The sequence below is a fragment of the Artibeus jamaicensis genome, unplaced genomic scaffold (assembly GCF_021234435.1).
Source record: "Artibeus jamaicensis isolate MK-2021 breed Jamaican fruit bat unplaced genomic scaffold, CSHL_Jam_final contig_466, whole genome shotgun sequence".
NCBI classification, from domain to species: Eukaryota; Metazoa; Chordata; class Mammalia; order Chiroptera; family Phyllostomidae; genus Artibeus; species Artibeus jamaicensis.
The window spans coordinates 4,542,495-4,558,377 of NW_026521844.1; the positions used below are offsets into that span (position 1 = coordinate 4,542,495).

The 15,883-nt window shown below is 38.1% G+C and overlaps 1 pseudogene; it reads left to right on the top strand.

The window, feature by feature from the left end:
- Positions 1 to 1,295: 1,295 nt before the first annotated feature.
- Positions 1,296 to 15,883, top strand: part of LOC119047269 (BTB/POZ domain-containing protein KCTD9-like) — a 131,530-nt pseudogene continuing 116,942 nt past the window's right edge.

Below are 15,883 nucleotides of genomic sequence, written 5' to 3' on the forward strand. Positions count from 1 at the left end.
GTAAAAAGAGCATAAATATTTTTAATTTTAGAAAATATTGGTTTGAATTTCAATCAGGATAATCTTTGGGAGTTGATTAACTTCTCCTAGCTTTTAGTTTCTCTTTAGTAAAATGCAGTTGATGACCCTTATATATTGGTCTTAGTTTAAGTACTTACTAACATATGTTGCCTAGTACCTTTAAAACATAAATACTCAACAAATACTAGCTGCCTTTTTCTTCCTTATCCTCAAATCTTCTGCCTTTACATGGAACCTGCTTTTTTCCCCAATAACTAAGAAATAATGCTACAGAACAACACTGCCTACGGAAGGAAGGTTTCATAGATGGCTGATTTAAACCTATATCAAAACTAAAATGACATTTGGAATACAAATACTTTCCTCTGAGAGTAAAGATGGTTTGTTACAGATAGAGCAGCATTGCTCTAATCAGCAAACTTGCATTTGGTTCCCATGTCATACTTTTGGCTGGATTACAAGGGTTTAAATCCACATTCAACCACTTTCTAACATATGATTCTAGATAAGTAATTTATGTCCTGTTTCAGTTTTTTGCAAATTTTCAAATAATTTTAGGCTTATTTCACAATAGGTTTATTATGAAAATAACCTAAGATAATCCATGTTAAATACTTAACAAAATGCCCAGATCTTTGTAAGTAATACATAAAAGATGACATACGTCTATTTTTTTTAATAGTTGAGAATTTCCTCCTGCTCTGGTTGTCTGTGTATTACCAATCTCACTGAATGAATACTGGAGTGAGTAGAAGAGAGGTTGTTTAGGTCAGTGCATACATAACCATTGCACTGAGATTTCATACTCCCCAAAAATGTCACAACATGAGAAGGATTGCTAGGACTGCACTGGATGGATATTTTTGAGAATTAATTATAAATAATCAAGGAAGTGTCTTATTCATGAAGTCTACACTCAACTTTTGTTACTATAATTCCTATCATTTACTAGTTTGCTATAAGAGAGCTATTGATAAGAGCGATGGTTTAAATGATTTATATTAGCATAAATCCAAGCTACAGAAAGTGTGAGGAATCAATTATGATTAAAAATTAACTCTCTGGGCCAGCCCTGAGGTGTGGGACAGAGAGTGCATGCATGTGTGTTTGTGTGTGTGTGTGTGTGTGTGTGTGTGTCCCCGTAAGAGAAGGATGGTGGCCAAGGCAAGAAAGTCTCAGTGGATGGAGAGAAGGGAAGGAAAGGAGAAGAAAAAGGCAATAGGAGAGCCATGTGGGACAGTGGAGGCTCATTCAGGACCAGTAGGGGCAGCACAATGAGGTGGGTGATGCTATTCCTTAAGAGCAACCCCCTGAATGGAAAGGTAATAGCTGTATATTGGACTTTCATTGGTTTGCTCTTTGTGGCCAGCAGTAAACTCAGCATAAAAGCCAGTAGTGTGTAAATAGGAAAGGTGCACTGACTGATGATATTGCTTTGATCAGGGATGATGATGTGTTGTATGTGTGTGAAAGAGAATAATTCACTGATCCTCAGACAAAGTCTCAACTACCTGAAGGATTGTCAGGATCTCACACAAACTGGCACTAAATGTTGGAGGGTGGCCCTATACAACCACGCTTACCACTTAGGTGAAAAAAAAAAAGCCTGGCAGTAAGCTGGCCCAAGTGTTTAAGGACAAAGGTGTCTGGGAAAATAAGCAAGATCATAGAGAAGGTTTCTTTTTCCATTAAATTTTTTTTTCCTTCAGGGAACTTACTTCAAATGACAGGACACATAAAATAAATAGATGAGTGAGCACATGTAGTTTACCCCATGCTTGATAAGCACTGTGGAGAAGACTAAAGCAGGAAGAAGGGAAAGTACACTGAGTTGGGGGGGGGGGAAGAGACTATTACAGTTTAAATCAGATGTCAATCAAGGCCTCTTTGAATGGTGGTATCAGAGGGAAAAACTTGAAGCGGGTGAGAGAATAAGCTGTGTGTGTGTGGAGGGGGTGTGGATTGTAAGGAAATTAGTCCAAGGAAAAGAAATATGTTCAAAGGCACAAGCTGGGAATGTGCCTAATGAGCTTTTCTTTAGAAAATGTATTGCATTTTTTCCATTACCATTTAGTCTCCTTACACTCCCACCCTCCTTCCCCCAGCAATGAGCACACTGTTGTCCATCCATGTCCATGAGTCCTTTTTCTTCAAGATTATGGAGGAGCTTTCTTAACTGACCTAAGACCTGAGTACTTTGGACCCATTTGAACTACTTGCATCACAGACAGCTCATTGTAAATGACTGCATGAATTTACTGGGTGTGTTAGAAGAAGCCAGACTATTTACTATTGACTCATTAATTGAACAGGTAGAAGCCACAATAAAGTATTCTCAACCACCAGAAGACTCATGGTTGGTTGGGTCTTCAAAGAAATATCTCCAAAGAAATTTGTCTGTTTTCTGCTAGCCACTCCAACCAAATCAGAAGTGCATTTCCAAGGTTTAAACTTCAGTGGTGCTGATCTTTCTCATTTAGACTTTTGATACATTAACTTCAAAATGGCCCATTTAAACTGCTGCAGTATTGCACATGCTAATCTCTGCTGTGCAAATCTTGGATGAGCTGATTTCTCTGGATCAGTGCTTGACATAAGAGTCATTTTTGGTTACAAGAGAAAAGTAGCCCAGGCTGGTGTGGCCCAGTGGATTGAGTGCTGGCCTGTGAACCAAAGGGTCACTGGTTCAATTCCCAGTCCGGGCACATGCCTGGGTTGCAAGCCAGGTCCCCAGTGGGGGGATGTACCACACATTGATGTTTCTTTCCCTCTCTTCTTCCTTCCCTTTTCCTCTCTCGAAAAATAAAGAAATAAAATCTTTTTTAAAAGACTAAATTTTTAGTCTATGGAGAAAAAAATAAAACAACTATATAGGGACAGAATGATATAAACTTTTGTAATGATTACATATAGCCTTCAATGGCCTTTCTATATTAATCACTACTACACCAGAACACGTGACTGGTAGAAACTCAAAATAGAATTATCTTAAATAGTCAGGCAATTTCTACTATTCTGTACATTTCTAGTGTTAATATCTAATTGATTCAATGTTTGCCATGGTCTAAGTTAAAAAAAAAGGATCTTACCTCTTGTAAGCAACCATAGGTTTATAAAGGTCCTGTGTGACAGACAATAGTCATAAAAAGTAAAATCTCATTTAGTGATTATGTACTTAAAATTAAGCATGTAAGTAAAGAAAAAATATCAATATGAAAATGTAAGTATATGGTCACATATACAGGGAGAAATATCTGGTAAGTTTTTACTGATAACAGGGTGAATTTGGGCAGATAATATTTCAGATGTTACTGAATGGAAGTAATAAAACTGAAACTACTAAAATTTAAGTGACTCCTAAAGTTTATACAACTTTTTAGTGGCAGGCCAGGTTTAAATTCACTCATTGATTCCATTAAGTCCTAGACCTTAATCCATTAAGCCATGCTACTTCCATTTAAAACCTATTACCAGATTTTTTACATGGTTAGAATTCAGTGTTTGGAGTAAGTAAACCCAACACAACTGAAGGAGCATATTCCTAAATAGCTGCACACATATTTGCATATGAATTGCTACTCTTTTATCTTTACATAAGTTTTAAGTTCATGAATTGGTAAGAATCCTACATAGCTCAGGATTTCTTTCTACACTGTTAAATTGCTCTTTCATGATTATTTTCAGAGTGACTGATGTTAGTTTTGCAGGTTCTGTAGGCTGAACTGATATATCTTAAATCAGTGCTTGATAAAGGCAGGAGGTTAATAAGGCATGGATCATTATGATTGTAGACACGTCCTAGTTTATACTAATGATTAACAGGACTCATAGCTGTTAATTGGAAATTGAAGTGGCTTGATTAAAAACAATGACTTTTATGCATTTTGGAACCAGAGAGAATAATAATTTTGATGTTATCAATTTCTGATTGAGAAACCATCAATACAAAAAACAGAGAATTGCTTATGAATAGCTTATGTGAATGAGAGGATTTACAGACTCATAATAAATCAGGCACTATTACAGTGAACTCTACAGTAGTATGGCTGCAGTCCTTATACTACAAATTTGATAAGATATTTTCTGAGAAAAGGTAATTAGTTGGGCTTCTTTGTTACATGGACAATTTTATTGAAATAGTTTTTGTCATAATAGGATTTGACTATAGATGAAGTTCAGTTTAGTTACTTTCTTTGAAAATCAGCACATAATTTTCTTGTTAGAATTTCTCTTATATTAGAAATATCAAGAGCCATGAGCTTAAAGAGAGCCTGAGGCTTTGAAGTATTTCCTGAGAATTATCCCAGCAACACAGGCACTAAGGAAAAGCAGAGCAGCTATGCTTTAGGATCATTCAGACAGAACTGGGAAAAACCCATGCTCCTGTACCTAAAATCAAGTGGAGACTATTTTGAGTTCTCCGGACTCCAAAGAGATTTTTATATTAAGCACTGACGCTAGTTTGTAATGGTGTAGGTGGGTGTGCATGTACATATATACATGTGTTTGTGTGGGAACGTATGCAACATGCAAGGTGGCGTTTAAGAAATTAGTCTTTTTTTGTTTTATTTATTTTTCTTTTTAAAAAAATTTTTAAATTTATCTATTTAATTCTTGTCAAGTACAGTATTCTGTCTTTTACTCCCATCCCAGCCCAACCCCCCATGCTCCCCAGCTCCCTCCCATTTCCACCCCCCTTAGTTTTTGTCCATGTGTCCTCTATACTTGTTCCTATAAACCCTCCCCTTTTCCTCTGAAATTCCCTCCTCTCTGGTCACTGTCAGCCTGATCTCTATTTCAGTGTCTTTGGTTATATTTTGCTTGTTCGATTGTTTTGTTGTTTAGGTTCCTGTTAAAGGTGAGATCATATGGTATTTGTCTTTCAATGCCTGGCTTATTTCACTCAGCATAATGCTTCCTAGTTCCATCCATGCTCTTACAAAGGATAGGAGCTCCTTCTTTCTTTCTGCTGCATAGAATTACATTGTGTAAATGTACCATAGTTTTTGGATTCCTTCATTTACTGATGGGCTCTTAGGTTGCTTCCAACTCTTGGCTATTGTAAATTGTGCTGCTATGAACATTGGGGTGCATAGGTTCTTTTGGATTGGTGTTTCAGGGTTCTTAGGATATAATCCTAGCAGTGGAATTGCTGGGTCAAAAGGCATATTGGTTTTCAGTTTTCTTAGAAAAATTCCATACTGTTTTCCATGGTTGTTGTACCAGTCTGCAATCCCACCAACAGTGGATTTGGGTCCCCTTTTCTCCACAACCTCCAACAACACTTGGTTTGTTGCTTTGTTTATGCTGGCCATTCTGACCGTGTAAAGTAGTATCTCATTGTGGTTTTAATTTGCATCTCTCTGATAGCTAGTGATATTGAGCATCTTTTCATGTGTCTCTGGAACCTCTGTATGTCCTCCTTGGAGAATTATCTGTTCAAGTCCTTTGCCCACTTTTTAATTGGGTTGCTTATCTTAGAGTGGACTCGTGTAAGTTCTTTATATATTTTGGAGATTAAACCGTTGTGTGAGGTATTATTGGCAACTATGTTTTCCCATACAGTTGGTTCTCTTTTTATTTTGATACTGTTTTCTTTAGCCATTCAGAAGCTTTTTATTTAAATGAGATCCCATTTGTATATATTTTTGTTTATGTCCCTTGCTCTAGGGGATATATCAGTAAAAAGTTGCTGCATGAAATATCTGAAATTTTCCAACCAATGTTCTCTTCTAGGACTTTAACGGTGTCACAGCTTATATTTAAGTCTTTAATAGTATATTTTGCCATTTGTTTGTGTCTTCCTTGATTTCTTTCTTCAGTGTTGTGTAGTTTTCTGCACATAGGTCTTTTACCTCCTTGGTTAGTTTTATTCCTAGGTTTTTTACCCACCTTGAATTTATTTTGATATATGGTGTAAGTTGGTGCCTGAGTTTCGTTTTTTTTTTGCACATAGCTGTCCAGTTCTCCCAACACCATTTGTTGAAGAGGCTATTTTTATTCCATTTTATGTTGCTGCCCCCTTTGTCAAATATTAATTGGCTATAGAGATTTGGGTTTATTTCTGGGATTTCTGTTCTGTTCCATTGGTCTATGTGCCTGTTTTTATGCCAGAGCCAGGCTGGTTTGATTACAGTGGCCTTGTAATACAATTTGGTATCAGGTATTCTGATCCCTCCTACTTTGTTCTTCTTTCTCAAAATTGCAGCTGTTATTCGGGGTTGTTTATGGTTCCATATAAATTTTTGAAGTATTTGTTATATGTCTGTGAAATATGCCATTGGTACTTTAATAGGTATTGAATTGAATCCATAAATTGCTTTGGGTAGTATAGACATTTTGATGATGTTAAGTCTTCCAATTTATGAACATGGTATATGTTTCCATTTGTTTGTGGCTTCCTTGATTTCTTTCTTCAGTATTGTGTAGTTTTCTGCATATAGGTGTTTTATCTCCTTGGTTAGGTTTATTCCTCAGGATTTTATTTTTCTTTTTGCTATATCAAATGGGATTCTTTTCTTGATTTCTGCTTCTGATATTTCATTGTTAGTGTATAAAAATGCCTTTGATTTCTGAATATTAACATTGTATCACACTGTTTTGCCAAAGTCATTTATTAGGTCGGGCAGTTTTGGGGTGGAGTCTATAGGATTTTCCAGGTAGACTATCATGTCATCTGCAAACAGTGACAGTTGTGTTTCCTCCTTTATGATTTGGATGCCTTTTATTTCTATTTCTTGTCTGATTGCTATGGCTAAAACTTCCAATAATATATTGAATAGAAGTGGTGAAAGTGGACAACCTTGCCTTGTTCCTGATCTTAGTGGAAAAGATTTTAGTTTTTGCCCATTGAGTATGATGTTGGCTGTAGGTCTCTCATATATGGCCTTTATTATATTGAGGAATGCTCTCTCTATTCCCACTTTGCTGAGTGTTTTCATCATAAATGGGTATTGTACCTTATCGAAAGCTTTTTCTGCGTCTATTGATATGATCATGTAATTTTTGTCTTTCCTTTTGTTTATGTGATGTGTTACATTTACTGGTTTGTGAATATTGAACCATCCTTGCATCCCTGGGATGAGTATCACTTGGTCATGGTGTATGATCTTTTTAATGTGTTATTGGACATGGTTTACCCATATTTTGTTGAGGATTTTAGCATCTAAGTTCATCAGCAATATTGGCCTGAAGTTTTCTTTCTTTGTTGTGTCTTTATCTGGTTTTGGGATTAGGATGATGCTGGCTTCACAAAAATAATACTTCTATGCTTTTCGATTTTTTTGAGTAGTCTGTGAAGAATAAAGGTTAGCTCTTCCTTAAATGCTTTGTAAAAATTTCCTGTGAAACCATCTGGTCCAGGGTTTTTGTGTGTCGGGAGTTTTTTTTATTACTGCTTCAATTTCATCTGCTGTTATTGGTCTATTCGGGCTTTCTTCTTCTTCATTGAGTTTTGAAAGATTATATTTTTCTATAAACTTGTCCATTTTACCTAAGTTTTCAAATTTCTTGGCATACAGTTCATAGTAATTTCTTACAATCCTTTGTATTTCTGTGGTGGCAGTTGTAATTTCTCCTCTTTCATTTCTGATTGTGTTTATTTGTGTCCTCTCTCTTTTTTTTCTTGATAAGCCTGCTTAAAGGCTTGTCTATTTTGTTTATCTTTTAAAAAAACAGCTCCTGAATTCATTGATCCTTACAATTGTGCTTTTAGTCTTTGTGTCATTTAATTCTGCTCTGATCTTGGTTATTTCCTTCCTCCTACTTGCTCTGGGCTGTCTTTGTTGTTGTTCCTAGAGTTCTTGTAGGCGTAGGGTTAGGTTGTTTTTTTTGAAATGTTTCTATCATTTTTAGCTAAACCTGTATTGCTATGAACTTCCCTCTCAGGACTTCCTTCACTGTGTCCCATAAGTTTTGGGTTGTTGTGAGTTCATTTTCATTTGTTTCCAGAAACTTTTTGATTTCTTCCCTAAATTCACTTTTGACCCATTCACTGTTTGATAGCATGCTATCAATCTCCATGATTTTGAGTGTTTTGGGTTTTTTCCCTTAGGGTTGGTTTCTAGTTTCAGTCCCTGGTGGTAGGAGAAAATGCTTGGTATGATTTCAATTTTCTTGAATTTTTTGAGGTTTGTTTTGTGTCCTATCATGTGGTCTGTCTTTGAATTTTCCATGAGAATTTGAAAAGAACATGTATTTAGCTTCTTTGGGATGAAGGCTTCTATATATATATATCAGTTAAGTTCATTTCATCTAGGGCATTGTTCAATGCCACAATATCTTTGTTGATATTTTGTTTGGAAGATCTGTCCATTTTTGACAGTGGGGTGTCAAAATCCCCTACTATAATTGTGTTGCTGTCAATATCTTTTTTGAAGTTCTCTAAGATTCTCTATATATATTTGGGTGCTCGTATATTGAGTGTAAATATATTTATGATGTTTGTGTCTTCTTGGTGGATTCTTCCCTTGAGTATTATGAAGTGACCTTCTGGGTCTCTCTTTATGGCCCTTTTTTTGAAGTCTATTTTGTCTGATATGAGTATTGCTACCCTGGCTTTTTTTTCCTGGCCATTTGCTTGGAAAATTTGTTTCTAGCCCTTCACTTTTAGTCTGTGTAGGTCTTTTGTCCTGAGGTAGGTCTCTTGTAGGCAGCATATGTGTGGGTCATGCTTTCTAATGGATTTAGCTATTCTATATCTTTTGATTAGAGCATTTAATCCAATTACATTTGAAGTTATTATTGATAGGTACTTATTCATTGCCATTTTTGTACCTGTATTCCTCTGTGTGTCTCTCTTTTCCTTCCTTTCCTTAGACCAGTCCCTTTACCATTTCTTGAAGAGCTGGTTTGGTGGAGGTGTATTCTTTTAGACTTCTTTTGTCTTGGAAGCTCTTTATTTTGGCCCTAATTTGGCCAAATATTTCTATCTTGATGGAGAGCCTTGCTGGGTAAAGTAGCCTTGGTTTCGGGCCTCTGGTTCTCATTACTTGGAATATTTCCTGACATTCTCTTCTGGCTTGGAGTGTTTCCATTGAGAAGTCAGCAGCTAACCTTATTGGGGCTCCCTTGTATGTTACTTCTTTTTTCTCCCTTGCTACCTTTAAGATTCTCTCTTTGTCTTGGAATTTTGCCATTTTAACTATGATGTGTCTTAAAGTGGGCCTCTTTGGGTTCCTCTTGATTGAGACTCTCTGTGATTCCTGGATTTGTGTGGCTTTTTCTCTCATCACATTAGGGAAGTTTTCCATCATTACTTTTCAAATAAATTTTCTATCCCTTGTTCTTCTTCTTCTCCTTCTGGTATCCCTATTATTTGAATATTACTATGTTTGGTATTTTCTTGCATTTCTCTTAATTCCTCTTCATTCTTTCTGAGCCTTTTTTTCCTTTTCTTGCTCTTTCTAAGTGTTTTTTTCTACTTTGTCCTCCAATTCCCTGATCCAATCTTCTGCCTCATCGATCCTGCTTTTGATTCCTTCCACTGTGTTCTTCAAGTCTGAAATTGTATTCTTCATTTCTTCTTGTCCCTTGGTGATAGTTTCTATTTCTTTTTTCAATGTTGATGTAGTTTTCATTGAACTGTAGTTTTCAGTCAGTTCATTATAGTTTTTGTGTAGTTTCTGGTAGCTCATTGTGGGCTCTTTGAACTTCCTGATAACCAGTGCTTTGAATTCGATATCTGATAGCTGACTTCCCTCTATTTCATCTAGCATTCTTTCTAAGGCTTCCTCCTTTCCTTTCCTTTCAGGGGTTGTTTCTTTGTCTTCCCATTGTTTGTGAGACTCTCCTTGTTGGCTTCATCTTCTTAAATTGATTTGTTCTGGCTTCCTGGGTTTATGGTGTGAACTTCTGTGGTATAATACCTTTGAGATTCAGTGGTGTAGTCTCCTCGATCTCTCAAGGTCACTGGTCTTGGGCTATCTTTTAAGTTGGGTCTGTGTTTGTCTTTAGGTTTTGATTGTTTTGGGGTCTTTCTTTTTTTTAAATATATTTTATTGATTATGCCATTAGAGTTGTTCTATTCCCCCCGTTCATTCCCCTCCATCCTGTTCACCCCTCCCCCACCATTCCCCCCTTTAGTTTATGACCACGTGTCTCGAGTTCTTTAGATTCTGTATTTCCCCTACTATTCTTGCCCTCCCCCTATCTATTTTCTACCTACAATATATGCTACTTATTTTCTGTACCTTCTCCCCCCTTCTCCCACTCCCCTGTTGCTAACCCTCCATGTGATCTTCATTTCTATGGTTCTGCTCCTGATCTAGCTGTCTTCTTAGTTTGCCCTTGTTTTAGGTGTGGTTCTTAATAACTGTGAGTTTGCTGTCCTTTCACTGTTCATCTTTTTTGTCTTCTTTTTCTTAGGTAAGTCCCTTTAACATTTCATATAATAAGGGTTTGGTGATAATGAACTCCTTAAATTTAATCTTATCTGAGAAGCACTTTATCTGCCCTTCCATTCTAAATGAAAGTTTTGCTGGATAGGTCAATCTTGGATGTAGGTCTTTGGATTTCATGACTTGGAATACTTCTTTCCAGCCCCTTCTTGCCTGTGAGGTCTCTTTCGAGAAATCTGCTGACAGTCTGATGGGAACTCCTTTGTAGGTGACTGTCCCCTTATCTCTTGCTGCTTCTAGTATTCTCTCCTTCATTTTAAAATTGGCTAATATAATGATGATGTGCCTTGGTGTGTTCCTTCTTGGGTCCAACTTCTTTGGGACTCTCTGAGCTTCCTGGATTTCCTGGAAGTCTATTTCCTTTGCCAGATTGGGGAAGTTGTCCTTTATGATTTGTTCAAATAAGTTTTCCACTTGTTGCTCTTCCTCTTCCCCTTCTGGTACCCCTATAATTCAGATGTTGGAACATTTAAAGATGTTCTGAATGTTCCTAAGCCTCTCCTCCTTTTTTTTAATTCTTGTTTCTTTATCCTTTTCTGTTTGGTCATTTTTTTCCTCTTTCTGGTCCACTCCTTTGATTTGAGTCCCAGTTTCCTTTCTATTACTGTTGGTTTCCTGTGTGTTTACATTCATTTCAATTAGTCTAGCCTTCATATGTTCCTCTAATTTGTGACTAAAATCAACCAGTTCTGTGAGCATCCTGATCACCAGTGTTTTGAACTGTGCATCTGAAAGTTTGGCTATTTCTTCATGGCTTTGATTTATGGGCTCTGGGGCTCTGAGTGGTTCTTGAGCCATGTTTTGATCCATTTGTGCCTGTTACAATGAGGAGCGGAGCCTTAGATGTTCACCAGGGTAGGGCCACCCAGGTCTCTGGTTTGTGAAGCTGTATGTGGGGGCTGGGTCAGAGATGGACAATGGTGGTCCCTTCTGCCACTTTCCACCACTGGGGCCTGCATGGTCTGTCTCACTGCTGGCTACGTCACTGGTTTATCTGTGTGAAATGTGTGACCGCGGTCAACCCTCAGTGAGTGCACCGCCTTGTGCCCTCAGTGGGTCCACTGGCTACTCCACACCTGGGATCTGCCCACAGGTGCCTGTGTTCCTGGGTTGCATGCCCGGTTCGGTCTGGTGGATCTTTCCTGCCTGTCACCACTCTGCTGCTGGCTCTGCCCCTCTTACCGGTTTGGCTGAAGGTTTCGTTGTTGTCAGACTTCTGTATAGTTCAATTTTCTGTGGTTTTGGCTGCATTTTTGTTGCTAAAACTTTGTTGTTTTTAAACTTGGTTGTGTGAGGTGGCACAGTGATTCCACCTATGCCTCCATCTTGGTGGAAGTCTCCAGAATGCCTGGGTCTTTCTTTAGTGGGTCCTTCCCACCAGCTGGTTAACTGATGGTTCCTCTGTTCACCACCTGTTGTAATTTGTTGTGCTGGTAGGGAAGGTTGTGTTGAAGCTAGTTCTTCCATGTGTACAAGGTTTTGAGGATTCTCTTTTGCTGTTGTTCAGTTGTTTGCACTGGGTAGTTTCTCCACTATTTAGTTGTATTTCCAGATAGGTCTTGAATTGAGGTTTGTGTGGTTTCTACTTCTTCCTTTAACTTCTTCTGTTGTTATCTGTTGGTGGTTCCTTTGTTGTTTGGTTTCCTCTCCCAGTGGGTATCCTGATGTCCACCACTTCTGCCTACTCTTTTTTGTGTGATCAGTTGGAGAGGAAGGAAAAAATGGTTTATGATAGCAGGCGAGTATTCTCTGATATTTACAGTAGCAGCTGCTAGAAAAGAGATAGGAGATCCTTTGGCTATGTATAGTGTTAAATGTACTCTTCAACTCAACTAGCCACCTTTAAGGAAGGATGGAAAGAAGATAAGACTCTTGTTGGGTAGGGAAGACTTGTGAGTTGGATCTAGAAAGCAGTGATATTATGGGAGGTCAGATTCTGAGGTAAGGTGAGAGTAAAAGATAGTAAATAGGTGTAGTGTGAGAGAGAATAGAGTTAACCACTACAGTAATAGAGTTCAGGAAAGTGTGAAGCGGGCTAAGATCTGGGAGACCGGTGTTGTGAAATATTTACAATTGTATGAAACAGCTGTTATTTACAATAATATTAGAGCAACAATCACATGACAGAATTTATGTGATCTGGATAATATGAATAGGGGGTATAGAACATTGAGTAGTGTGCTAAAAGAACACAAGTGACGTGAAGGATAGTAAATTAGCAATACACTATGGAGAAAAGAACAGGGGAAACCTGTCAAATGATACAATATAACCAGCCAAGGCAAAGAAGACTATAGAGAAAAAAGAGGGATACGAAAATACTATTAAAATAAAAGATGTAAGAATAATGAAAACAATAATGGTAGAAATATGCAGTAACTTGTAGTTTCTCTGCTATAACAAAGTGAAATTTATCTCTCTGTCTCTACTGTTGGGATGCCTTCTCTTTGGGACCAACTCTGGTCTTTCACAGTTCCAAGTTTTTTTGTCTCACTTGTGGGTAAAAAAAAAAAAAAAAAAAGAGGGGAGAAGAAGGGAGGAAGAAGAGATAAGTTTGGAAAGAAAGGAAGAAGGAATAAAACAATAAAAAAGAAAGATAGAAAAAGGTATTGAAAGATAAAACAATAATAAAATTAAAAAAATATAAGATTACTTAAACAAAAAAAAAACCTCTTGTTGGTTTCAAACTGGCCAAACCGGTTTTTCTGGTCTCATAGGCTGAGGGGTAATTGGTGTAGCCTTTCGGCTTCCCAGTGTGTGCTCAGCCAGTCTTGCAAGAGCTCCCCTAAGAGCTAATCTGGCGCCTCTCCCCAGTGCCCAAAGCAGGGGATCTAGGTCTTCTTCAGAGAACTCTTTCCCTGGGGGTCATCGCCATGGGCTGGGGTGTGGGGGCAAGCACCCAGCCAGGCTGCCTGGGTCCTGTGGGTTTGGGTGCAGACCCTTCCCAATGCTATGGGGGAACACAAGGCCTTTCGCCTGGCTGGGTAGGGAGTAGGCTGAGGGGCTATAGCAGGAGAATCCCCAAAAGAGTTTTACTTTTCAAGAAATCCCTCCTAGTCCAGCCTGCTGCTCAGTACATTCCAATTCTCCAGCCAGACCAGTGACTATCGGGGTCAGAGCCCAAGACTGCAACTCTCAGCTCTCCTAAGCCAGTGACCACAGTCTCGCAGGTGATCACAGCCCTTGTGTGTTTGCCTCTTTGTCCTTATTCCCCTCTTGGCAACTTCAAGCAACTAGGTATCTCCTGGTGCTGCTCAAACCCTGCTTGGCCTGGGAGGGAGGGAGCAGTAGACCTGGCTGTCTCCCAAGGACTCTGTGGCAGTCCCTTGGCTCCCAAGGAGTCTGTGGTAGACCCAGCACCAGGCGCTGGGCGCAAGCTGAGGCTGCATTGGTCCCTGGCACCTTATAGTCCTGCAGCCGTCTCCTTACTGTCTGGTTTTTCAGTGTCCGCTACAATTTCTGGTTTCTTATTTTCATATACGCTGTGGTACTGTTGGCTGTTTGCTCTGTTCCTACCTCGATCAGTCAGGTTTTTCTCCCATGTGTAGAGGGAAGTGGAATCTGCTTTGTCCTACTCCATTGCCATCTTCCCCTAATTTTTTTTTATGTTACCATTTATTCCCCTTATATCCTCTCCTTCTAGCAATCACCACACTCTTGTCCATGTCCATGAGTCTTTTTTCTTTTTTGCTCAAGAAATTAGTCTTTACTAATGTTAGCCTCTCTGTTGACCAGGTAAGACATAACATGTTTAAAACATTTTATTTTAACACTGGTAAAGCCAAATAAGTGGACAAAGAGTGGAGAGAAAAGACACTTTTAAGTGTGAAGCGATGCAACCATTTATCAGTATCCTCACAGTGTTAAGTAAGGTTCCATGAGGCATTCCTGGGAAGTCTCTAATTATAGTATTTATTTTCAGTCTTAGCTTACCACATAGATACCAAAGGTATGTTGCTTTGGTGTTAAACTAGAGTATCTAACACCATCTCTGGCAAGTATGTGCAGACTATTTAGGAGAGGAAAGGGCGGGGGTACTGCACTGGTAGTGTGGCAAGCTGTGAATTGTTTAATCCTAATAACACCCATACTGCCATAGATGGAAGAAGATGGCCCATGGTGGGCAAATTCAGAACTGTAAATCACCATGTTGAGAAGTGAGTTCTTTGAAAGAAGTTGATGGAATTTTTTTTCTAAAGAATGAGAGATGTGTTCTTGGAACTATAAAACACTATCACTAACTGATGATGATGACTTGTGTTGGTGTGCATATAAATACAGAAGTAGATACATGTAGAGAGAGGGATGGAGACAGGGAAGGGTGAGCATGCATAAAAAGTAACATAGTCAATTGAAAATATTTTCTACACAGTCTGCTTATCTGGAGATGATTCACACCAAGACAACCAAGCATCCAACCAACCAGCCAAACAAACACCTGCAAAGAATCAGATGGCATATCTTAGAAGGAGATACCCAAAGTTCAGCAGTATGTGTAGGAATGAACCTCTGTAATCTCTATACCCAAATGCTGTCTAGAGGTTAAAATCTCTCAGGATATGATTTGGGATTTGGCTTGAGGTGAATTCTTTTTTTTTTTTAATAAGCACCCCCTTTTAAAAATCTGCTTTAATCAAAAGATAAATATTGAGAATTAATTACTTGGGAATCATATTAGTTGGTAGAGACCAAAACATCTGGTACTATTCCTTTTATCTTCCAGAGCTATCCCAACTAGAAAGTTGTAATTTGTTAGTTACTTATTAACTTAAAAAAATTACTGTACATGTTAAAAACTCAAAGAGCACAGTATATTAATAAAAGTAAGTATCCTTCCAACACTCTCTACAAATACTTTATAGGAATTCATTTTTAACAGTTTTTATTTTTTCATGTATATATTTGGCTGCTTTTATATCTTAGTTTTGTTATTTAGAAATATATGGTTGTTTTAGCCAAGTACTTAAAAGACAGTTGTTACAAAAATGAAGAGACATTCGATCTTATTTCAAACTTCCTCACCTCTACCTGCCTTATCCTTTAGGTGAATATTTTATATATTTGTAGTTTCTTTTTTTTAATTTTTAAAAATATTTTACTTATTTATTTTTATAGAGAGGAGAAGGGAGAAGGAGTGGGAGAGAAACATCAATGCATGGTTGCCCCTCATGTGTCCCCTACTGGGGACCTGGCCCACAACCTAGGCATGTGCCCTGACTGGGAATCAAACCAGTGACCCCTAGCTTCACAGGCCCATGCTCAATCCACTGAGCCACACCAGCCAGGGCTATATATTTGCAGTTTCTTCTATAGGATCTTTATGCCTTTTAAAATGGCCATGGTTAGCTGCAGTAACTGGTTTATCAATCTTAAGAGCTATCTAACATACCTGTTGTCTTCAATCTGTCCTGACTGTTGCTGGTTATATTATCATTTTCATATTGTCTTTGTTTATAGCATATATA